This window comes from Pimephales promelas, chromosome 23 (genome assembly GCF_988280905.1).
Source record: "Pimephales promelas chromosome 23, fPimPro1.hap1.1, whole genome shotgun sequence".
Taxonomy (NCBI): Eukaryota; Metazoa; Chordata; class Actinopteri; order Cypriniformes; family Leuciscidae; genus Pimephales; species Pimephales promelas.
In genome coordinates, this window is record NC_142791.1 from 17,888,137 (window position 1) to 17,913,689 (window position 25,553).

At 35.6% G+C, this 25,553-nt stretch overlaps 1 protein-coding gene across 4 annotated transcripts in view; it reads right to left on the reverse strand.

The window, feature by feature from the left end:
* sh2d4a (SH2 domain containing 4A) overlaps window positions 1-25,553 on the reverse strand; it is a 96,152-nt gene that overhangs the window by 19,740 nt on the left and 50,859 nt on the right. The gene's annotated exons all lie outside the window — the stretch shown is intronic.

The window sequence follows — 25,553 nt, forward strand, 5'->3', positions numbered from 1 at the left end:
TAGGGTCAGAGCTTTGGGGGTGCTGAGCACCCAATGAGCCCCACTGCCACCACCCACATTTTACACCCATATACGCTCCCTCTCTCTCTTCATTTCTTAATTCCCTCTCATCCCTTATGGACTCTCCCTGTTGTTTTCCTCCTCCTTTTTTATGAAAAAATGTAGTGTAAAATAATGTTACAAAAAGTAATGTAATAGGCTACTTAATGGCAAAACGTAGGAGTATAAGTAGTTACTGTTTTGCTTGAAATCACTATTTGTCAATTTATTATTGTTTCCTCACCTGGTTCTTCCTGCCTGCTCTCCCTTTCTCCTTCTCCCCCTCTTTCCCTTTCTCCATCTCCCTCTCTTTCCCTTTCTCCAAATCCATCTCCCTCTAATCAATATTAGAACAATGAAAATGTTAGCTAAAAGAGCTAATTTTCATCGGTAGTACCCCAGCCAGCAGTAAAAAAGGCAACCTTAAAGATTAACAAATTTGTAAAACTATGTTGGGTGGACTCTGTTCCTAGGGGGGGTTCGGGGGCATTATCCCCCGCTAGAAAATTTTGTACATTTTAAGGCTAAATGCATCAATCTTGTGCTATTTGAGAGATCAAAATTAAGAGCTTCAACCCATGAACTGCTCGTTGAACATAGAAAAAGCATTGATTTGCACCAGGACAATAAAGAGGGCTCAAACATCTTTTTAGTAATGAGAGTCTCAGTCTATTACATTATCAATGGTGTTTTAGGATCCCAAACAATTATTATAATAATGTAATGATTTATATAATTATTTCTATGACGTAAAATCCATATAGCCTACACTGTTAAAAAAATCTCCGTTAAAAAACGGAAAAAGTGCTGGTAATTAATTACCAGCACTTTTTCCGTTTTTGTACGGGCACTTCCGTAAACCTTAGAACGGAAATTTCCGTAGATTTACATGAGTTTTTCTGTACCATTGACGGACATTTCCGTCAAACCTAAAATGGAAAATTCCGTATTTTCTGTACTATTCACGGATAATCCTTATACAGAAATTTCTATTTTTATAGCATATATTTTGGTAGCAAATAATTCAAGAACAATATATACATATTGAACATGTTTTATTTTTCTGTAAAAATTTCATGTAAACATTCTTAAAACGCATTCAATGGGTAAAAATTGATATACACAGACAGACACACAATTTAACAATGTGCAAAGCACCATAAAAAAGTGCTTGTATTGTGGAAAAAGTTAAGACATTAAACAAACATGGGAGAAATGAAAAAAGAAAACGAGCAGGTACTTGCACAATATTGGTGTTGTACCAAATAGCTCACAAAATTATTTTAAAAAAATGGAAAAAAAAAACCTTCATAAACTGTGAAAGTCAAGATTCAAAACATTTTCAAATGCAATACTAATAGAATACGATACAATACAGAAACAAACAAAATGCAATGAAGATAAGGCTTCTGCTTTTAAAAATTGCTTTAGACTTCTAGTCAATAGAGTGAAATGTTTGGACACATGCAGAATGGATGCAAATTGAATACCACACAAGTCCTCTGGAGGAAACGTCCAACCCAGTGTAGAATCCAGCGCATTGCACCCAAAAAAAGGATGGATTAAGCAAATCGAAGAAGATCTGAAGTTCCAGTGGCTTGACCCACAGCAAGGCACGATTAGTCGCCACAGTTCGAAAAGCATAGAGACAAGTGATCGAATGAGTTCGAAATCCTGCGGCACCCACAGCAGCATACTGGATGCGAGGTCGTCCTCCCCAAGATGCCAGCTAGGGATTAAAGAAGAGTGAAATGTTAGTGTTGATGCCATTTTTCTGTAAGAGAACACAATATTACATAAAGCATAAGCTCACCCCAAAATTTTAATTTGTAATTACTCACACGCACGTTGTTCCACACGTCCTCACAAGAGTTACATTCATCTTTAGAACAAAAATGAAGATCTTTTTGAGGAACTCTGAGAGGTTTCTGTCCTTCCATTGACAGCTGAGGCAACTACCACTTTCAAGTTTCAGAAAGGTATAGACACAAATGTAATCCATGTGACTCCAGTGGTTTAACCCCAAATTTATAAAGTGGCACAAATGTTTTGTTGCTAGAATCTTATCGCATCACATTTGGATAGGACTCTAACACTGTGTTACTTTTATTATGATCTTACTATCTTTCTGAAGCTTGAAGTGGTAGGAGTAAGCAGAGGGAGAGCTGTCAACAGAGGGAGAGAACGCTCTCAGATTTCATTAAAGGGATAGTTCACTTTGAAATTAATTTTTGATATCTTTTATCTTACTTCTAGGGCATCCAAGATGTAGGTGCCTTTGTTTCCACAGTATTTTCAATTTTGATATTTTTAGGTCAAACCGTTCTTGTCTGTAAGTCATATAATGCAGGTTTACGGGGTTCACCCTGAAAAAGTGAAACTGAAAAAGCATGCACAGAGAAGTCCAAATTAAACATGATTCAATGACTCCTAAATGCAAGTACACATAGATGGCCTAAGACACGAAACAAGCAGTTTGTGTGAGAAAACGAACAGTATTTATATTGTTTTTACCTCTTGTAATCACAGCCACGTCCAAGTGATCTGAAGGCACAGGGCGCTTCGGTCTGTGCAAGTGCGCCGGAAGTGATCCTTCAGATCACTTGGACGTGGCTGTGATTACAAGAGGTAAAAACAATTTAAATACTGTTCGTTTTCTCACACAAACCGCTCGTTTTGTGTTTTAGGCCATCAATGTGTACTTGCATTTAGGAGTCATTAAATCATGTTTAATTTGGACGTCTCTGTGCATGCTCTTTAGGGGGACCCAGGGTGAACCCCATAAACCTCCATTATATGACTAAAAGAACAAGAACGGTTTGACCTAAAAATATCAAACTTGAAAATACTGTGGAAACAAAGACACCTACATTTTGGATGTCCTTGAGGTATAAAAGATTTCAAAAATGTATTTCAAAGTGAACTATCCCTTTAAGATCTTAACAACTTGCATGAAAAACGTTCATTTTTCAGTATGTTCAGTTAAAGTTCCATTTTGAGATTTGACAAAAGCTTGAAACTTTACCTGGTTTTTCGAAGTTGTTCATACAGGAACTTCAGCAGTTTTGGAGGAATGGGGACGTTTCCTTCATCTCAGCCTTTTCAACCTTCGTTCAGGATTTCTACACAGGAAAGTTGGAAATGAAAAAAAAAAAAGGATATATTTTTAGCTACACAAGAAATTAAATGAAGGAAAATTAACTACAAAGTATCATGTAGACCAGGTTGAGGTTGACAAACAAATGTACAGTATTTTACATTCACTAAATTATCAACTATAAAAAAATTATCAGCCATTCCTAATTCTCTCAAATTCAAACACTGTTTAAAAAATGCTAAGACTTTTTTCCAGTGGACTCCAATTGCATGTCATGTCAGCTTGTCTGCATGCTCAACTATAGGCTACATTCTAATATGTTTCATTATTTTCAACTAAATAAACAGAATCACAATAACATGTTCTATAAATAATTTGATTAAAAATGTGTTGCTTACCTTTATATGAACTCCAGGATAAGTGCCATATTCTTCAGGTATTTTGCATCTTACTGCCTCAATAGGGTAGGAGATGTGGTCAATAACTTCTTGAATGACAGCAACCCTGAATGTCCACCACCTGAAACAGAAAAAGATATTACTAAATGAAAAACATAACACGATCACTTCAAAAAAACGCTTTAAACATAGTTGTTTAAATCTTCCCTATACAATTTGTATTTCTACCGACCATGTAAACATAAATATCTTTGAAGGGGGTATTCAGCAACCAACTTTTTCTATAAACAGACTTTATTCTTCAGACTTTAAATTCAAATGCGTTTTGCCAGTATTGAACATTCATAATAATGCTAATAAAACAAAATACAAACCCATTAGAAGCATGCAGGTGGTGCTTGGGATGTAAACTACAGCAGAAAAGTCCTGTTAATAGATAAGAAAACAACAGAAACATTATGAAATGAACAAATGAGAAGGGAAAGAATGACTAACATTACAGGCAGAAGTTTAGATAATAGCAGTCATGCTAAATGTAAATTAATCTTTCATTATTTGGGGTTTAAAGTCGTGTGTGTCATCTAAAACAAAAACATGAAGTCTAACGTAAACATAACGTTAACTTACCTCATTTTGCAGAAAAGGTGCTGGTGTTTTCCTTGATCCAGCTGTAGCGGTCAAGTTACTGCATATTCACAAACAGTCTCTTCACGTTGTGTCTTCATGCCTTTCAAATCAAGCAAGTCTTAATGGCGTTTACTTTTCTTGACGATTCCTCTGGTTGCTTTTGCTTGAAGGCATTAATTAATTGCTCTAAAAACACTAGCTAACGTTAGAACTATCACAACTAGTTAACGGATTCGCTCGGCAAGAAATAAACCGCATCACGACAAATAAAAGTAAATAAGCCCATTACAACAAGGACACTACAATCGAGAACCTCCACGAGTCTTAACTAACTCTTTCAATGTGTGACGATATGCATAAAATGATAAACGTGACGGCTCCGACATTCATTTGCCTACCAGTTAATGCCAGATGGTAACTAAAAATAACGTTACGTTAACAGCTTATCAAGCAAAACATAATTTTCGTTTTTAAGTTTAAGTTTTACCACATAAGTGTCAGAATGGCTTCCACACACCCGAAATCCGGCTCTAAAAAGCAACTTTGCCCGCGGTCATCTGCGTGTGTAATGGCGGATGCGTCTTAAACTTTTCGCGCTGCCGGGATCTTGTTCCCACAATGCAACGCGAAATTCAAAATAAGGGTAAAAGATCCGTAAAAGACAAATACGGAAAAAATCCTTCACATTTATATGGTACATTGTACCGTATTTTTACGGAAATTTTTTACAGTGTATAAATGTACTACTATATAAATTAAAATGAAAATATACCAAATATATATACCACGCTGAAAGCACATGCATCGTATTGAATGAATGAATGAATGAATAATTTTATTTCTTTTCATTTCCTTTTCCTCTTCAGAACATGGTCATTGATAACAGAGCATATTTAAACAAAAAATAATAAAAACAAAATCTCAGCATGTTCAAAAGAGAAGAAAAAGAATATAGAAAAAAAAAGGAGAAGGAAGAAGCTAACTTATATTTACCTTCCCCTTTTACAAATCTGGATTTGAAACGGCTACTGTTTTCTCTTTACAAAATATCATAATTTATCCTTTTTGAGAAAAAACAACAACAAAAAAAACTTAATCATTTGCAGTACATTTTATCTAAAAATAAGTCACACAATACAATTATAATGTAAAAAACAAAAATAAATAAATAAACAAAAAACACAAAATGTAATACTGACAATGAATATTAAAGGAATGGCAAGAAACAGACTGTATAATAATTCAAATCATCCTCTTGAAGAGGAAATGAGACATATGTCCCATCTACCTTAAATTTTCTAATATAAACATTTTAAACCTTCTTTTAAATTGCACAATATGATTGCTTTCTTTAATTATTATACAGGTAAATTATTCCACAGCCTTACCCCATTGACAGATATGCACATGCTTTTGAGTGTGGTACGTGCAATTGATTGGGAGAGATTTCCTCTCCTTCTTAAATTGTATCTACTATCTCTTTCCTTAAACCGTATTTGCGTTAAGTGGTACAGTATTGGTACAATACCGGTACAATACTTTTAATAAAATGATTAAGTATTAAAAATCTCTAAAGTAATAATGAAAGCAGCAAAAAGGAGTAGAGCACATATCCATAGTTCTAACTATGCCTGATCTAAGTTCAGCGTATAAGGAATTACAGAGTATTGTGTAATATCTTTGTAGTATTTTAAAAGTTTTTCACATTCTGTTGCACTTCACCATGTAAATAACAAAATAACTGTAAACATTAATGGCACCTAAATATATTTCTTATTTTAAGCATTCCTCTGTAATAGTTCTTGTTTATTTTGTGCATTATATAGGTTATTATAAAACATTTATGCCAATAAAGTTTGAAGTTAAAATAACTACATACAGTACATTGTCAATCTCTGTAAACCATATTATGCATGCCAACTCAAAAAAAAAAGAGAATTTTGGACACGAACTGCTCGTTGAACAAAGAAAAAGCATTAATTTGTGACAATAAAGAGGACTCAAACATCTTTTTAGTTATGAGAGTCACAGTCTGCATTACATTATCAATGGTGTTTTAGGATGCCAAACAATTATTATAATAATGTAATAATGATTTATAATTATTCCTATGACGTACTGTAAAATCCATTTAGACTATAAATGTACTATGTTAATGAAAATGAGTATTTCAAAAGTATATTTTAACTTACATTACACTATAATGGAGGAAAATTAAAAGACTTTTGTCCTAATTTCTTCACTTGCAAGAAATAAACCCTTGAGCTTTTATTTAGGAGAAAACACCAGATGACCATGATGATTGCGTGAGCAAAGTTAATCACGCTGCACAAACAGGATGCTATTCTAATGTCAGTTATTATAATGGCGCAACGCCATATCATAGTTTCAATTTTAGTTTGTTGGCAAAATATAACGCTAGAGACCTTAATGGTAGGTTTTACATTTTACATCTTTATATACAGTATGTGTTGGGAAAAGGGAGAAGAGAGAGTTCGGCAAAAAGCGTATTCAAACTCGCGTTCAGCGCATCAAAAGCTGCTTTCAAGCACTTCACACGCCCTATGACTTACGCCACTGAAGCTGTTTCAAGATGGGCGTCTTTTTGCTGTAAAGACAGGCACTTAGTGCAAATATATGCTCCGTTATAGAAAATGTAAAAAAATAAAAAAAAAGTTTTCTTCCCTTAGCTTGGGCCCCAGGTGCACATGGCGAACTTCCAATATTTTATCAGACCGGCCCTCGCGGCCTCGAAACACTACCGGCCCACCGGGAAAACTCCCGACTCTCCCGATTGCCACTCCGCTACTGCCCTCCATCATTGAAAAAACTAGCCCTCAACGTCCTTCACAGAAGAAAATGCACGCAGGACTCCCATTCTTTCCTTGTGTATTTCAGTACAGTGCAAGCACAGTCAAAGAGGGCACCTGGAACTCTTGGCAAGAGTGCAAGTCTCTTGCACTCCAGTTCACAACACCTGATTTAGATAAAATACAGAACAAACAATATTGAATCATTTTGAAGAATGGCATTATCAGTACAGAGTCATACAAGGAATTTATTTTTTATACATCTTAAACATATTATATAGGAAAATGTTAGACAAGATACACTTGAGTGTTATTGGCTTTGTAGTACCTAAGTACCTAAGAGACTTAATTGTTTATAAAGAATATAAACTCTAAATAAAAACTTTAATTTGGCTTGAGCAAGCCTATCCTAAAAGTTTTGAGGGCAATATCGTTTATCAAGCACAGACAGATGTATGGATATGACAGAACCCCGTCCTGAGATGTTGTTGAAGGACCAGCTCTCGTCGAGGAGCATCAAGTGACTTATATGGATAGATATATAAAAGATAAAAACGACGGAAGAAGTGAATGGCCACACCCCAAAACGTCACCGGCCTTCAGAACTCTTCCCTGCCAACAAACAAAGAGAGATCATCCAGCCAGACTCTGCACATGGAATGACCTTCAAAGATCTCAACCAGCTGGCTAAGAACATCACCCAGTTCAACCCGAACTCCACGGAGGGCCACAGCATCCAGGCCGACCTCCAAGATATCGACTTCCTCCTAGAGGTGAGACCCCATATGACTGACAGAGACATTTTATACCTCCTCAGATCCACATCCAGTTCAGAGGTACGAAGCTTCCTAGACCGACAACCTGCTCATGTCAAGTCAAACTACCAGCTGCTACGTGAGATCCTGATTAAAGAATTTACAAGTGCAGAGTCAGAACACGGTGTGTTAAGCCTAGTTCACACTACATGATTTTAAGCCCGTTTTAAGCCCGATTTGCAAATCGTTGAGTCACCGACAAGTCAGGGTGTTATCGCGTGCAAATCGCGGGCGATTAGCGGACGATTAACGCTCGCCAATCTGTTAGTATGAAAGAGCCAACAACGCATCAAAGACAGCTCGCAGACACCTCGCAGACAGGTCACCGAGCTCAGAAAAATATCTAGCATGCTAGATATCCAGAGCTGTCGCGCGACTCAATCTCAGTGATGTCATGAGCTAGAGCCAATCAGAGCAAGGTATGGGTTGAGGTCACCGGGTAAATATGCGAAATGCGCGATTTTCGAACAAACACGTCCAATAGGAGTTTGCAGAAAGATCAGCAACATGTCAAGAAAGCAATGGACTCAAGATTTAGATCAAAATTGAATCGAACTGTGGCAGGAGCATGAATGCCTTTATGATGTTGGACATGAGATGTACCACATCCGCATCCAGAAAGAGAAAAGGTGGACAGAAATCACAAACGCCCTCAAACAGTGAGCAAAATGTTATTGGAAATGTACATTAAATCTTACTGTAATTCTGTTTGTTGTGATATTATATTGTGAAGTAAGAGGATATTCAGTTCAAAGATTTAATTGTCATATTTAGTTTGAAACAGAGAATTAAAACAAAAGAATTAGTGGGGGTGCATAACTGAGAATTAATGAACAATGCATTTTCTTTATTAATTCTAGACTTTACTGTTGAGGACATTAAGATCAGGGCCGTATCCCTGCGAACGCTTGTAGATGAGATTGAATCGTTGGGTGACAGAGTTGTTGTCAAATCCTGTAGTGCGTCAGCTCCAGTTGCGGATCAATCATGATGTGTCGTTTGGTGTGAACGGCTCAACAACTTGAACACTCCTGATTTCACAGAGAGCAAGTCATGTAGTGTGAACTGCACAGTTCAGCCCGATGTTTTGAAATCATGTAGTGTGAACTAGGCTTTAATCGCCTTGGAAACCAAGCAAGGTCGTCAAGAGCCTCCCCAAGCCTATTACCACCGTTTCCGAAAAGCCTACTTCGGTGCACATAGCAAACTTGAATTTGAAGAGGATGTGAACTGCAAAACCCTCTTCCTGAGAAACCTGCACCCTGTACTGAGTCATCATCTCGACATCATGGCCTGCCCAGTCACAATGTCCATTCAACAGCTACGTGACCTGACACACAAGGCCTACATCAAACAAAAGATGACTTCAAAGAAAGGTTTGAAAACATCCACAGTGTCAAACTCCAGCGACGACGAAACTCACCTCTGCACCACTCAGCCAAAAACAACACTGAGTGTGCCCACTGAGGCACTGCAAGTGCTCATCAAAGACAAGCTGAACACAGAAGACCAGTGATCAGTGTACACCTTCCTGAGACGACCACCTGTTCTACAACAACACAGAACAAAGTGGCCTCTCACAGTCAACCACTGACAAACACCCAGAGGTACCAGAAAACACCATCCTGGTTACCCATCACACCACAAGCTCCAAACTCAAGAACCATCTGTGTGCTACAGCAACAACAGTAAGCACAGAAGTCAGACAGTCTGTCACAACCAGAAGGCATCACAAGAGGAAGGCAACAAAGGAGACCTTGTTTTGCACTACAGCTTCACGCGTCCATGCCAAACCACATCCCAAAGTCTGCCAGAGAACTTCCTGCCTTACTGGACCCCCAGCACATCACAGAAGATCCCTTTCCAAGGCAAATATGCAACAAGCTCATCAAAGCCAAGCCATCAAGCAAAAGGGGGGAGCAAAACAGATCTGACATACATACAGCATACATACAGTACATGCACTAGACTACACTGTACCACTAACATACACCAGTTAAACACATCTACCATGAAAAAACATTCAACAAACATGTTTTCCCACAGGTAGACACTTAAATCGCAACACTGACTTAGCTACCCTTTCCACAGGAAACATATAGCGATACACCCAACAAGTAGAACACCTCTCATTACATTGTGACACCTGTCACTGCACCACAGTACCCATACTGGAGTCAGTCAACTGCTTTGTTTTGTTTTACCTCTTCCTTCCCTTTCCTCCTTCTTTTATTAGGTAAAATCCCTGTTACCCCATAAGGGTCAAGGTTACAATATAAGGATTGACGCGCCACGCCTGACGTTTGCAAGTCACCTTAAAACGAATATTAGCCAGAGAACTCCCTGCATCATTCGAATCAAAATCTGAAAGGTAAATTGGTCTAAACCTAGAACAAGAGAATAAAACTTAGTCACAAAATTGATCAATCACCGTTTTAAAACAAACTAGAATAACGGTCCTAAAATTGAACTTAACTTTTTCAACATAATGGACTATATTGAGAGAGTGAACCTGTTTTAGCCCTAGATAATCTAATGCCCTGCACCAGTAAAGTGATCAGTCATGGAGGTGTTGCCTTGTTGTTTGCTGTGTGTGTTTGCCTCTTCTTCTTCTGTTTCTCCAGCGTTCGATGACGTCTTCTTCTCAACCCATCATCAAACGAGAGGGGGGATATGTAACGAATTGAGTCGAGCTAAACACAAATTAATCAAATTAATCTCTTATGGGATTATTCAAAAAGTGATTCAGCACTCCGGATCTGGACACCACATTCCAAAGTCCCAAGACGGCTCCAAGTTGTCTGCTCTGGTTAAGTAAACCCCCCTCAGAGAGACTCTTTATGGCCGCAGGCCCCAAAAGATGGGCACTAAACAGGAAGAACTGTCAATGTGTAATGTTTTACCAAGACAAATCGGCTCAAGAAATGGTGAAACAAGAGGCTTGACAACAAAGGTCCTTTGATCCCCCGACAGATATGTTACGTAGACCTCTTCCCCCACGAGTTGAACATACCACAACCTCACTGTTGAGATCTCTCTGAGATCTCACAAAATCATATAAACTCACCCCAGAACAATTCTCAAGGGACTCATAATCAAACTACATAAGTTTGTGTGTCTACAATTCATATGTTAGTGTATTCTGCTTAGATCACATATAAATCATGTTATGGTATTAACTACGATGATTGATAGCTATTAGTTTCTGCTAGAGTGTGAATGCCTCGTGCTTGCTATCAAACGAATCGTATTCTCTTAATTCAAAAGATGGCTTGATTGAAATCTGTGTAAATTTTTTTTTTTTTATGATTATAATAATCCATGTGGTCTCTTGTTTCTTTGCTATATGCTGGAGACCAGGCAGCTCACAGGTCATGAGAGAGAGAATGAAGGGCACTTTATGCCACTTTGAGTGATTTATTGCCCTCATAAAAATAAGCCCCGCCCCCTTTTTTACCCCTCCCGCTCACTTCCGGTCTGACCGCGTGACCGTGGGAAATTCCCACGGTCTCCCCTCCTCTTACCACCCACCAACACCCCTCACCACCACCACCACTTCTGGACTGGTCACGTGATCGTGGGAAAATTTTCCCACGATACGGAACCCCATCCGACCCAGTAGTCGAACTGGACACCTGTTGTACACCTGTTACACCTGTCTTGTTCAATGTAAAAATGTTCAAAATGATGGAAAAACAATACATTTTCAAACTTTAATGATGACAGAAAACAGATATAGGTTATGTTTTTTTATTATTTATTAAACAATGGTCCTTTTACACACATTGTTTAAAACCATTTAGTCAATTTATATCATTAAAACGCAGTACAGGTCTTTCCCTTTACACGTTATTTAGTAAATTACTCCATTTTTAAATAAAACATCTGTTTTAAAAAGTTTTCATTCACAAAAATAACATTTTGGAGCAAAAGTTGTACTTTTACACAATTACACACCGTTTAAAAGTATTAAATAATATTGATTATAACAATAATTATCGATGTTCAAACACTAAAATGTTAAATTGTTTAGACGTAAAAATAAATAATTAATAAATGTTATCAAAATGTGTATTAAAACAGTGTGTATTTACATTACATCAAACAATTATTAAAGGATATCAAAACTTAAAAACATAAAAACTGACTTACGTTCTGTTTTGTTGGTGAAAGAAGAACAAAATTATCCCGTTTAAAGATTAATCACCTCCAAAGATTTATCCGACAGTAGCGGTTATCCAAAAGGTATATCCAACAGCAAGGATTATCCCAAAGGTATATATCCAAAACTTTAGAGATATTCCAAAAGTTATCCGGTTCAAAGTTGTGTAAATGTAATTCCGGGAGCCCAAGAAAGCACGTCCGAACACACCTGAAACAACCCAAGAATGACATATCCATCCTCTGTAGTCTGACCAGACGTAAGCTCCACCCCTAGATCCCTCCCACAACACGTGATGAAGATGGGCGTGGAAATAGAAAGTTCCCACGCCTCTTCACGCAGGATTAGAGGAGGAGCGTCCTTGTAGCTCCTCCCAATTCTACAACCATTAATACCAAAAAATGTACAAAATGGTGGAAAAACAATACATTTTCAATCTTTAAGGACGACATAAAACAAATAGGTTTAGTGATTTTTATTAAAAGAAAAATCTTTTACACAGACTTGAAGTTGTACAAACAATATTTAAAACTATAACAAATATTACAAGTTTCAAATACAATAACGTTGTATCTTTTAGTGTTCTATTAAAAAAGTTTTCTAAAATACATTTGTTATATTAGTAATATCTTTAAGTGTTTCATTAAAAATACACGGCTTCATATATATTTTATGTTAAAAACCTTTAAAACAGTTTAAAAATGCATTAAAAAGTCAAAGATCGGACATTTTACAGAAAAAAGTCAAACAAGTGGGTTTTTCATTAAAGAAAACTGTTTTCCTAAACCATTATTTTTTAAAAGACTTACGTTTTACAAAACAATATTTAAAACTATAACAAATATTACAAGTTTCAAATACAATAACGTTGTAATATCTTTTAGTGTTCTATTAAAAAAGTTTTCTAAAATACATTTGTTATATTAGTAAAATCTTTTAGTGTTTCATTAAAAATACACGGCTTCATATATATTTTATGTTAAAAACCTTTAAAACAGTTTAAAAATATATTAAAAAGTCAAAGATCGGCCATTTTACAGAAAAAAGTCAAACAAGTGGGTTTTTCATTAAAGAAAACTGTTTTCCTAAACCATTATTTTTTAAAAGACTTACGTTTTACAAAACAGTGTTTAAAACTATAACAAATATTACAAGTTTCAAATACAATAACATTGTAATATCTTTTAGTGTTCTATTAAAAAAGTTTTCTAAAATACATTTGTTATATTAGTAATATCTTTTAGTGTTTCATTAAAATACACTGCTACGTATATATTTTATGTTAAAAACCTTTAAAACAGTTTAAAAATGCATTAAAAAGTCAAAGATTGGCCATTTTACAGAAAAAAGTCAAACAAGCGGGGTTTTTTTCATTAAAGAAAACTGTTTTCCTAAACCATTATTTTTAAAAGACTTACGTTTTACAAAACAGTGTTTAAAACTATAACAAATATTACAAGTTTCAAATACAATAACGTTGTAATATCTTTTAGTGTTCTATTAAAAAAGTTTTCTAAAATACATTTGTTATATATCTTTTACTATTTCATTAAAAATACATGGCTTCATATATATTTTATGTTAAAAAACCTTTAAAACAGTTTAAAGATCGGACATTTTACAGAAAAAAGTCAAACAAATGGGTTTTTCATTAAAGAAAACTGTTTTTCTAAACCATTTTTTAAAAGACGTACGTTTTACAAAACAGTGTTTAAAACTATAACAAATATTACAAGTTTCAAATACAATAAGGTTGTAATATCTTTTAGTGTTCTATTAAAAAAGTTTTCTAAAATACATTTGTTATAATATCTTTCAGTGTTTCATTAAAAATACACTGTTTCATACATATGTAAATGTTAAAACCTTTAAAACAGTTTTAAAAATGCATTCATATGTGAAAAAAGTCAAAGACCGGTCATTTTACAGAAAAAGTCAAACAAGACAGTTTTTCATTACAGACTTACGTTTACAAAAATTATCCTGTTTTAAAGATCCAACAGAAACACTTTTATCCAAAACTTTAGAGATATTCCAAAAGACCTCATGAGGAGCCCAACGAAACACCTCCGTTCGGGTCAGCGGGAGAAAACGATTGTTTGAACGTGTGAGCGTGAGCGGAGCCACACGCAGACTCCTCCCACGACACTCCCACATCACGTGACCCTCTGTGCATGCGGTATCCATACGTACAACACGTCCACCCCCAACGTCATACGACGGACTGTTTTAAAAAATGTCCGTTCAGGACGGAGCATGAAACTTAAATGAGAGAATTAACGCCTTGCAATGAGGCGCGCTAACCACGCCTCCTCACACGCCCCGTAGAAGACGCACGTGCGGCGGATTGGCCCGCGCTCTATTCACGCCCCGTAGAAGACGCATCCACGAAGCATTGGTCCTCGCTTCATGGAGACACACGTAAACTCCTCCCATTCCTCGGCAGCGGCTGTTCAAACCAGAGCCGTTCAAACTAGCCACAAACGCGACGTGCCCTCACTTGGATTTTACGTTACCCAAAGACTCTCGAGAGATGTATTTGATGAAGCTGATGGATTTAACTTTTTAGCTCCGCAAAAATGACGAGGATCGTGATTAGCGTGTTTTCTTCACGAACCGGAACATATATGGATTATATTTTTCATTTGATTGATCATATAAGATTTAACTGTTAAGTTACATGGAATAGGAAGGAGCACCCACGATTTGGTTTTCACAGAGCTTATCTTTTCTTAAAGGAGACTTGGATTAACAAGTGGATTAACAAACGGGAAATATATTTTTCATTTGACTGATCGCAGTGGATATAAGATTTAACGTTACATGGAATATACGGCGGAGCACCCACGATTTACACACCAACCTATTTATTTAGTCACTCTAGTGATTTCAATGTTCTATCTACACTCTTGTAAAGCCATTGGATTAACTTTAAAACATAATCTTTATACAGAAATCACTAAGAAAAGCATTGTTTATAAGAAATACACGAAAGTTTGCAAACAGTCATCTTGCTCAGATATGGCGCCGTTCACATCCTGTTTTCTCGGATTGTACGTGTTTTAGGTGAAGACTTACAACAACAATACAAATTGTTTAAGTTGACATAAACAAAACACCCCTCTGATCATCCCATAGGCCTAAGTTATAGTAAACATTTACAATGTGTATTTCTGTTTGAGAATCTTCTATGATGCTGAATCACACAAAGTATTAACACAAAAAGTAAGTGTTTTTACATTACCACAGAATCACTCCTGACTATTGCACTGTGAGATGTACCCATTTAAAGCTTGAGTTAAAACTAAACGCATCTTCATACCTGTTGTGCAAACATAATCTCTGATTTTTATCCATATCCTTTACAAGGACAGATAAAATGCTTAAACCCATTTTAAACGAATTTCGGCACGGATATACGCATAATTCTAATCATCCCCGCAGGTCTCCTATTTATAATGGGGGATATCCCCACAATCGTAATGCACACAGATTACAAAATCAAATCATTAATTTAATAACTATCTGCCATACGCGATTTCACCACAGCATGAGTGTTCACCAACTCTTCTCTCAAATTGCGTTGTGGAAGGCAAGCATAAAGCACCGTGGCGATAATACACACTCGCGTTCAGGAATAGGGACATGACGGAATATTCACTTGCACAATCGGGCCAGCATTGCATTGAATGAAGTTTACCATTTGTTGTACGTATTTTTAGTATTACCAGTTTAACATTCAAGCGATTTTAAACTAACCAGCGCTCGCGCGCTCTCTGGGATGCGCACATTCAAAATCGCCCCATAAACAGCTGGCGAGTAACAAAAGTTATTTTTCACGGATTATATTGCTTTAACACACGAAACTATGTCGATTTCGGTCTTCGTGAGTATAATAATCTAAACATAGTCGGTTTTGTCTTTAATAACCATAAAATGCATGACAGTAGCCTATATAATGAACAGAGTATCCATGCACTGACTCTTAAAGTGACCGCAACCATATGTGTCGTTCATTAATTTTGTCGTCAAAACAACAAAAGAGACCTTTAAGTTAAAGGAATCAGTAATAGCCTACGTGTTTAATTTATTCAGGACTAATATACTATCCACTGTTAATTTCCATCTGATTACTTTATTCAGTTTCTGGAATACTAGACCTATTCAAAACGTTTCTCTTTATTTGTCTTTATTTGTATCTTTATTCTATTGTATTTATTTGCACAACTTTTTTCAATTTAATTGAACAATTTAAACCAAGCTTCGTGTTGTGTAAATTCTTAACAACATTACAATTGTAAAATGCAATGATCGTAAACAGTCAGACAAGATAAATATTAATTTTGTTTGGCAAAAATTAAGGTATTTTTTAAGTCACAGTAGTTAAATCTGTATCTGTATTGCATGTTCAAACTTTAAAATCATTCATATTAACTACTTAATAGATTATTTCTCTGGAAGTATGTTTGGAAATTTTAGAGAAATTACAAATTAATGCATTACAGCTGAACTAAACCCATTATATTTTAGCCATCTGAGTTGTTTTAGTTAACTATCAGCTATGGGTGATAATAACAAAGTACAGAAACAACATTTTTATTTTGGGACGGTTGAGATTCACTTTAGGATAGTTCAAATTGTTTTTAAGGGCGGTTGCAGGACGGAGGTGAAAAAGTTAGTCTGGTACCCTGGACAAAACACAGAGCAGCCATGTACGATGATTTATCGTAAAATTACTTTTGTCACATTGTTTGAAGAATATTTGTTTGAAGAAGTTATTTAACAAGACCGAATTCGGTAATGGTGTGTTTTATGCAATATTTATATCTTGTTTTAATTGTGACCCAATACATTTGAATGCTATAAAGGTTTATAACTGAACTTTTACAGCATGATATTTGGTTAAAGTTAACTTATGCACAAAATTAAATACATTCTATCTACTTTCTTAATACTTGTTACAACCCACCCACATATGTTTTTGATCTTGTAATGTTTAATCAAATCTTGTAATTGATCACTAAGTCACTAAACAACAGTTACACCCACTGTTTATGACGTCATGACGGTTACACCCACTATACACGCCCCTCCAGCGATCTTATATACCAGACCTCAAGATCTCACACAGAGACACAGAGCTGCTGACCTCCTGACAGAGCTGACCTAACAGGACAGTACGAGTTCCGGCGTAGGCGCCTATACTACTACAACATCTCAGCGATCAAAGGTTGAAGGAACATTGTCTGATTGTTACATGGACAGCCAAAGAACACTTCAACATTCTTGTATATCTGAACATGACACTCATTGTGTTTCTTCGACTGACATCACTATGGAGGATCTGACCCATACCTCCAAACTTCAGAGTGTTAACGCACAAGACTTGAAGGAACGAGCTGCAAGGACTCAATCACATGACATTCCAGCTGAACATGACATGCATTGTGTTTCTTCGACTGACATCACTATGGAGGATCTGACCCATACCTCCAAACTTCAGAGTGTTAACGCACAAGACTTGGAGGATCATGCTGCAAGGACTCAATCACATGACATTCCAGGAACGATCAGAATCTTTCAGCATAGGATAGGGGGAAAAGTTTACAACATCCACGAAGTTTTGTTCTAAAAAACTTCTAACAAAAACTTTTAACTAAAAGCATGATGGAGCACGACTCCCCGTCGAGTTCTGAAGATGCTGCGCACAAACCTACGGTGTTCAACTGTGCCATGAGCAAAGAGTGCTGTTTAAGAGCTACCATAGACTCTATGTTTGAAGATTATTTTAGAGGTCAGATGGCCGTCTTGATGCATAAGATCATCGATGCTGCGTGTGATCCGAATAACGACTCTGCGGGAGATACCAGACGTGTAGCACATCTCAAAAATGAAATGATTGTAAGAGGCCTAACAAATTCATGGTCTGATGTTACGATCGTGTGTCTTAATGCCAGTGAGCCGATCTGTGTAATCCTCAGAAAAGTTCTAGGAGTGGTGTTTGATTGTAGTGACGAGTTTGGAGTTCTCTGCATGTGTACGTTTGTAACAGATCTATGTACGTCACTGTTTTCAAAAAATGAGAAATTCTGTGGCGTTGACGTAATTATTGATACTCTCGTCAGTTACATCCTAGAGCAAGACAGCACAAGTTGCAAAAAATTTATTTGCTGGTTAGACAATCTTTAATGTCATTACTATCGTTTTACTTTTACCTATTGTTTAACACTTCAATGTACTGTATATCAATATATATGCAGTCTCAATTGTTTAAATTGTTTTTTAAAAATTGTGGTCATGTCTGAGATCATAAAAAACCTAGGCCTATACAACATGCAATCCTAATCCAGTCCATTAGGTGGGATGTTATAAATAATAATAATAATGATAATGATAATAATAATGATAATAATTAAATGATGACAAGCTTAAATCGAGTTTAAGTAATGTGTTTACAAGTGTTTTTCTATATTCATTTTAATTGTCTCGTATTTACTTTTTGCAAATTGACCTCTACTTTTGTGCAAACATAATCTTTGAATTTTATCCATATCCTTTACAAGGACGGGTAACGTTAACCCCCAAACGTGCATTACAATAGTGTGGTACAGATCCGTCATGTCAAACAGACAGACGGAATTACACAATGTAAATGTTTAGTATAACTTATGGGATGATAAGGGGATGTTTTGTTTATGTCAACTTAAACTATTTGTATTGTTGTTGTTTTTAATTAATTTCCTTTTTTCCATAAAGAACTGCTTCTTCACCTTTTGGATGTTAAACTCTGTATTTCTTATAAACGATGCTTTTCTTAGTGATTTCTGTATAAAGGTGATGTTTTAAACACTACACAGTGAAGGTATTAGTCCCTCATTTTTGTTTTTGCATTCTTTTTGAATGAAAAGAATGACAGATAATTCATATGAAATGTAAGTTGGTCAGAAGAAAACATTTAAAATGTTAAATATTTTTTTTAAGTCTAAGTAAATACAACGTGTTTGTCACAAACACATCTAAACTGCTTTTACTAGCGTGAGGAAGCCTCTTCGCAACATTACTAATCAATTAATCACAGAAATAATGCATGTCATCAGACTGATTTAAAGAAATTAAAGCATAAGAACAAATCTTTTAATATTTAAAGAAAATAAAAAGGTAAATCTTTATTTAAAGAAAATAGACTTTCTGCTTTTGCAGACACTATTTATAAATGTTCAAAAACTCTTAACATTTTCTGATAACGTAAAATGTATGAATATCCATTATCTGTTTATTTGGGGTTAGAGAAGATTCTTATTCTTCAGATTCTTCTTCAGTGTTGCTTCTTCAGTGTCAACATAAGTGTAAATGTACCCAAGTTAGCTTAAAATGACTAATTTTCATCGTTAGTCCCTCAACCTGTTGTAATAAAAGGCAGCCTTAAGGTATAAAATCACAAAATTAAAATGACATAAAACACATTATGGTTAAGAAATACTGTTCATATAAAATAAATAAATATATAGTGTTTAAATGTACAGTGAATGCATTAGTCCCTCAACAAGACATTTTTGTTTTTGCATTCTTTTTGAATGAAAAGAATGACAGGTAATTCATACGAAATGTAAGTTGTTAGGCCTACATGTTAAATCTTTTTTTAAAGTCTAAGTAAATAACGGTGTTTGTCACAAAACACTTCTAAAGTGATTTTACTTGCGTGAGGAAGCCTCTTCGCAACATTACTGATCAATTAATCACAGAAATAATGCATGTCATCAGACTGATTTTAAGAAATTAAAGCATAAGAACAAATCTTTATTTAAAGAAAATAAAAAGGTAAATCTTTATTCAAAGAAAATATACTTCTGCTTTTGCAGCACACAATTTATAAATGTTCAGAAACTCTTAACATTTTCTGATAACGTACAACAACATTTACGAACAACAACCACTGTAGCCTATTTTAACTTCATACAGCTTTTTTTTTAAAAAAAGTTTTAAATGTGATAGTGAACTTTTCAAATATATGTGAAAAACGAATCTTTCTTTAAATAAAAACAACTCCCTGATCTTACCACATCGACTAGTTTTACCGCAAAATAGTTAAAATATCATCCAAAAGGTCTAGCACTAGTATTCCAGAAACTGAATAAAGTAATCAGATGGAAATTAACAGTGGATAGTATATTAGTCCTGAATAAATTAAACACGTAGGCTATTACTGATTCCTTTAACTTAAAGGTCTCTCTTCTTCTTTTTTTTTTTTTTATGGCAGAATTAATGAACGACACATATGGTTGCGGTCACTTTAAGAGTCAGTGCATGGATACTCTGTTCATTATATAGGCTACTGTCATGCATTTTATGGTTATTAAAGACAAAACCGACTATGTTTAGATTATTATACTCACGAAGACCGAAATCGACATAGTTTCGTGTGTTAAAGCAATATAATCCGTGAAAAATAACTTTTGTTACTCGCCAGCTGTTTATGGTGCGATTTTGAATGTGCGCATCCCAGAGAGCGCGCGAGCGCTGGTTAGTTTAAAATCGCTTGAATGTTAAACTGGTAATACTAAAAATACGTACAACAAATGGTAAACTTCATTCAATGCAATGCTGGCCCGATTGTGCAAGTGAATATTCCGTCATGTCCCTATTCCTGAACGCGAGTGTGTATTATCGCCACGGTGCTTTATGCTTGCCTTCCACAACGCAATTTGAGAGAAGAGTTGGTGAACACTCATGCTGTGGTGAAATCGCGTATGGCAGATAGTTATTAAATTAATGATTTGATTTTGTAATCTGTGTGCATTACGATTGTGGGGATATCCCCCATTATAAATAGGAGACCTGCGGGGATGATTAGAATTATGCGTATATCCGTGCCGAAATTCGTTTAAAATGGGTTTAAGCATTTTATCTGTCCTTGTAAAGGATATGGATAAAAATCAGAGATTATGTTTGCACAACAGGTATGAAAATGCGTTTAGTTTTAACTCAAGCTTTAAATGGGTACATCTCACAGTGCAATAGTCAGGAGTGATTCTGTGGTAATGTAAAAACACTTACTTTTTGTGTTAATACTTTGTGTGATTCAGCATCATAGAAGATTCTCAAACAGAAATACACATTGTAAATGTTTACTATAACTTATGGGATGATCAGAGGGGTGTTTTGTTTATGTCAACTTAAACAATTTGTATTGTTGTTGTAAGTCTTCACCTAAAACACGTACAATCCGAGAAAACAGGATGTGAACGGCGCCATATCTGAGCAAGATGACTGTTTGCAAACTTTCGTGTATTTCTTATAAACAATGCTTTTCTTAGTGATTTCTGTATAAAGATTATGTTTTAAAGTTAATCCAATGGCTTTACAAGAGTGTAGATAGAACATTGAAATCACTAGAGTGACTAAATAAATAGGTTGGTGTGTAAATCGTGGGTGCTCCGCCGTATATTCCATGTAACGTTAAATCTTATATCCACTGCGATCAGTCAAATGAAAAATATATTTCCCGTTTGTTAATCCACTTGTTAATCCAAGTCTCCTTTAAGAAAAGAGAAGCTCTGTGAAAACCAAATCGTGGGTGCTCCGTCGTATTCCATGTAACTTAACAGTTAAATCTTATATGATCAATCAAATGAAAAATATAATCCATATATGTTCCGGTTCGTGAAGAAAACACGCTAATCACGATCCTCGTCATTTTTGCGGAGCTAAAAAGTTAAATCCATCAGCTTCATCAAATACATCTCTCGAGAGTCTTTGGGTAACGTAAAATCCAAGTGAGGGCACGTCGCGTTTGTGGCTAGTTTGAACGGCTCTGGTTTGAACAGCCGCTGCCGAGGAATGGGAGGAGTTTACGTGTGTCTCCATGAAGCGAGGACCAATGCTTCGTGGATGCGTCTTCTACGGGGCGTGAATAGAGCGCGGGCCAATCCGCCGCACGTGCGTCTTCTACGGGGCGTGTGAGGAGGCGTGGTTAGCGCGCCTCATTGCAAGGCGTTAATTCTCTCATTTAAGTTTCATGCTCCGTCCTGAACGGACGTTTTTTAAAACAGTCCGTCGTATGACGTTGGGGGTGGACGTGTTGTACGTATGGATACCGCATGCACAGAGGGTCACGTGATGTGGGAGTGTCGTGGGAGGAGTCTGCGTGTGGCTCCGCTCACGCTCACACATTCAAACAATCGTTTTCTCCCGCTGACCCGAACGGAGGTGTTTCGTTGGGCTCCTCATGAGGTCTTTTGGAATATCTCTAAAGTTTTGGATAAAAGTGTTTCTGTTGGATCTTTAAAACAGGATAATTTTTGTAAACGTAAGTCTGTAATGAAAAACTGTCTTGTTTGACTTTTTCTGTAAAATGACCGGTCTTTGACTTTTTTCACATATGAATGCATTTTTAAAACTGTTTTAAAGGTTTTAACATTTACATATGTATGAAACAGTGTATTTTTAATGAAACACTGAAAGATATTATAACAAATGTATTTTAGAAAACTTTTTTAATAGAACACTAAAAGATATTACAACCTTATTGTATTTGAAACTTGTAATATTTGTTATAGTTTTAAACACTGTTTTGTAAAACGTAAGTCTTTTAAAAATAATGGTTTAGGAAAACAGTTTTCTTTAATGAAAAAAACCCCGCTTGTTTGACTTTTTTCTGTAAAATGGCCAATCTTTGACTTTTTAATGCATTTTTAAACTGTTTTAAAGGTTTTTAACATAAAATATATACGTAGCAGTGTATTTTAATGAAACACTAAAAGATATTACTAATATAACAAATGTATTTTAGAAAACTTTTTTAATAGAACACTAAAAGATATTACAACGTTATTGTATTTGAAACTTGTAATATTTGTTATAGTTTTAAACACTGTTTTGTAAAACGTAAGTCTTTTAAAAAATAATGGTTTAGGAAAACAGTTTTCTTTAATGAAAAAACCCACTTGTTTGACTTTTTTCTGTAAAATGGCCGATCTTTGACTTTTTAATATATTTTTAAACTGTTTTAAAGGTTTTTAACATAAAATATATATGAAGCCGTGTATTTTTAATGAAACACTAAAAGATTTTACTAATATAACAAATGTATTTTAGAAAACTTTTTTAATAGAACACTAAAAGATATTACAACGTTATTGTATTTGAAACTTGTAATATTTGTTATAGTTTTAAATATTGTTTTGTAAAACGTAAGTCTTTTAAAAAATAATGGTTTAGGAAAACAGTTTTCTTTAATGAAAAACCCACTTGTTTGACTTTTTTCTGTAAAATGTCCGATCTTTGACTTTTTAATGCATTTTTAAACTGTTTTAAAGGTTTTTAACATAAAATATATATGAAGCCGTGTATTTTTAATGAAACACTTAAAGATATTACTAATATAACAAATGTATTTTAGAAAACTTTTTTAATAGAACACTAAAAGATACAACGTTATTGTATTTGAAACTTGTAATATTTGTTATAGTTTTAAATATTGTTTGTACAACTTCAAGTCTGTGTAAAAGATTTTTCTTTTAATAAAAATCACTAAACCTATTTGTTTTATGTCGTCCTTAAAGATTGAAAATGTATTGTTTTTCCACCATTTTGTACATTTTTTGGTATTAATGGTTGTAGAATTGGGAGGAGCTACAAGGACGCTCCTCCTCTAATCCTGCGTGAAGAGGCGTGGGAACTTTCTATTTCCACGCCCATCTTCATCACGTGTTGTGGGAGGGATCTAGGGGTGGAGCTTACGTCTGGTCAGACTACAGAGGATGGATATGTCATTCTTGGGTTGTTTCAGGTGTGTTCGGACGTGCTTTCTTGGGCTCCCGGAATTACATTTACACAACTTTGAACCGGATAACTTTTGGAATATCTCTAAAGTTTTGGATATATACCTTTGGGATAATCCTTGCTGTTGGATATACCTTTTGGATAACCGCTACTGTCGGATAAATCTTTGGAGGTGATTAATCTTTAAACGGGATAATTTTGTTCTTCTTTCACCAACAAAACAGAACGTAAGTCAGTTTTTATGTTTTTAAGTTTTGATATCCTTTAATAATTGTTTGATGTAATGTAAATACACACTGTTTTAATACACATTTTGATAACATTTATTAATTATTTATTTTTACGTCTAAACAATTTAACATTTTAGTGTTTGAACATCGATAATTATTGTTATAATCAATATTATTTAATACTTTTAAACGGTGTGTAATTGTGTAAAAGTACAACTTTTGCTCCAAAATGTTATTTTTGTGAATGAAAACTTTTTAAAACAGATGTTTTATTTAAAAATGGAGTAATTTACTAAATAACGTGTAAAGGGAAAGACCTGTACTGCGTTTTAATGATATAAATTGACTAAATGGTTTTAAACAATGTGTGTAAAAGGACCATTGTTTAATAAATAATAAAAAAACATAACCTATATCTGTTTTCTGTCATCATTAAAGTTTGAAAATGTATTGTTTTTCCATCATTTTGAACATTTTTACATTGAACAAGACAGGTGTAACAGGTGTACAACAGGTGTCCAGTTCGACTACTGGGTCGGATGGGGTTCCGTATCGTGGGAAAATTTTCCCACGATCACGTGACCAGTCCAGAAGTGGTGGTGGTGGTGAGGGGTGTTGGTGGGTGGTAAGAGGAGGGGAGACCGTGGGAATTTCCCACGGTCACGCGGTCAGACCGGAAGTGAGCGGGAGGGGTAAAAAAGGGGGCGGGGCTTATTTTTATGAGGGCAATAAATCACTCAAAGTGGCATAAAGTGCCCTTCATTCTCTCTCTGTCATGCATAATTTATGATCAGCAGAAGTAGATCCACCTCCTAAAATTATACCATTATATCATTGGTCAGAATTTTCAAAAGAGGTTGGACTAAAGTAAGTTAAACATCCGAACAAAGGAACGAGACCTCATGTTTTTTTTGTTCTGTTCGTATTCGTTCGAGAGTTCATTCAGTTTGTAACTGTTAAGTTCGTGCCTCTCTCTAAAACAACAAGAGAGTGTTCCTGTTCGCACTTCTCTGAAAACAACAAAGAGCGTGTTCGCACGCTTCTACATCGACAAGACCAAATTCGACCAGCAGACAAAATAACCCATCCAGATCGGGGTTAAAACAGCTCATTCAAGCCATCTAACTCGCCTTAATTTCATTTCTTTCCTTTATTTTCTTTTTCGTAAAAGTCTCGGTTCAAAGCTACGTTTACACATGCTTTCAACTCCAAAGACATCTCATTCGCCAGCCAACCACACGTGATCGGCAGCTCAGCGAAACTTCCATCCAGGCACTTCAAAAACAACCAGCCTAGCGGACCTGGCCGGGAAACCCCCTTTGACGCAATGACAAAAGGGAATTCCCTACGCAAAGACAAGCAAGTACTCCAGACTCTAACTGAACTGGTGCTTTAACGTAAATTGAATAAGTTCTCTAAGAAACGAAGGTTTAAATTAATGATTGGTGGTCCATTCCAGGTTACGTCTTGTAAAGTGCATACTAGAGAGTCTTTCTCTCTCATTCCCGTTCCAACTCACTCTTTTTCGCTCTCTTTTCCTCTGTGCCTTGTATGAATGTGTGTGTGTGTGTGTGTGTGTGTGTGTGAGATTATG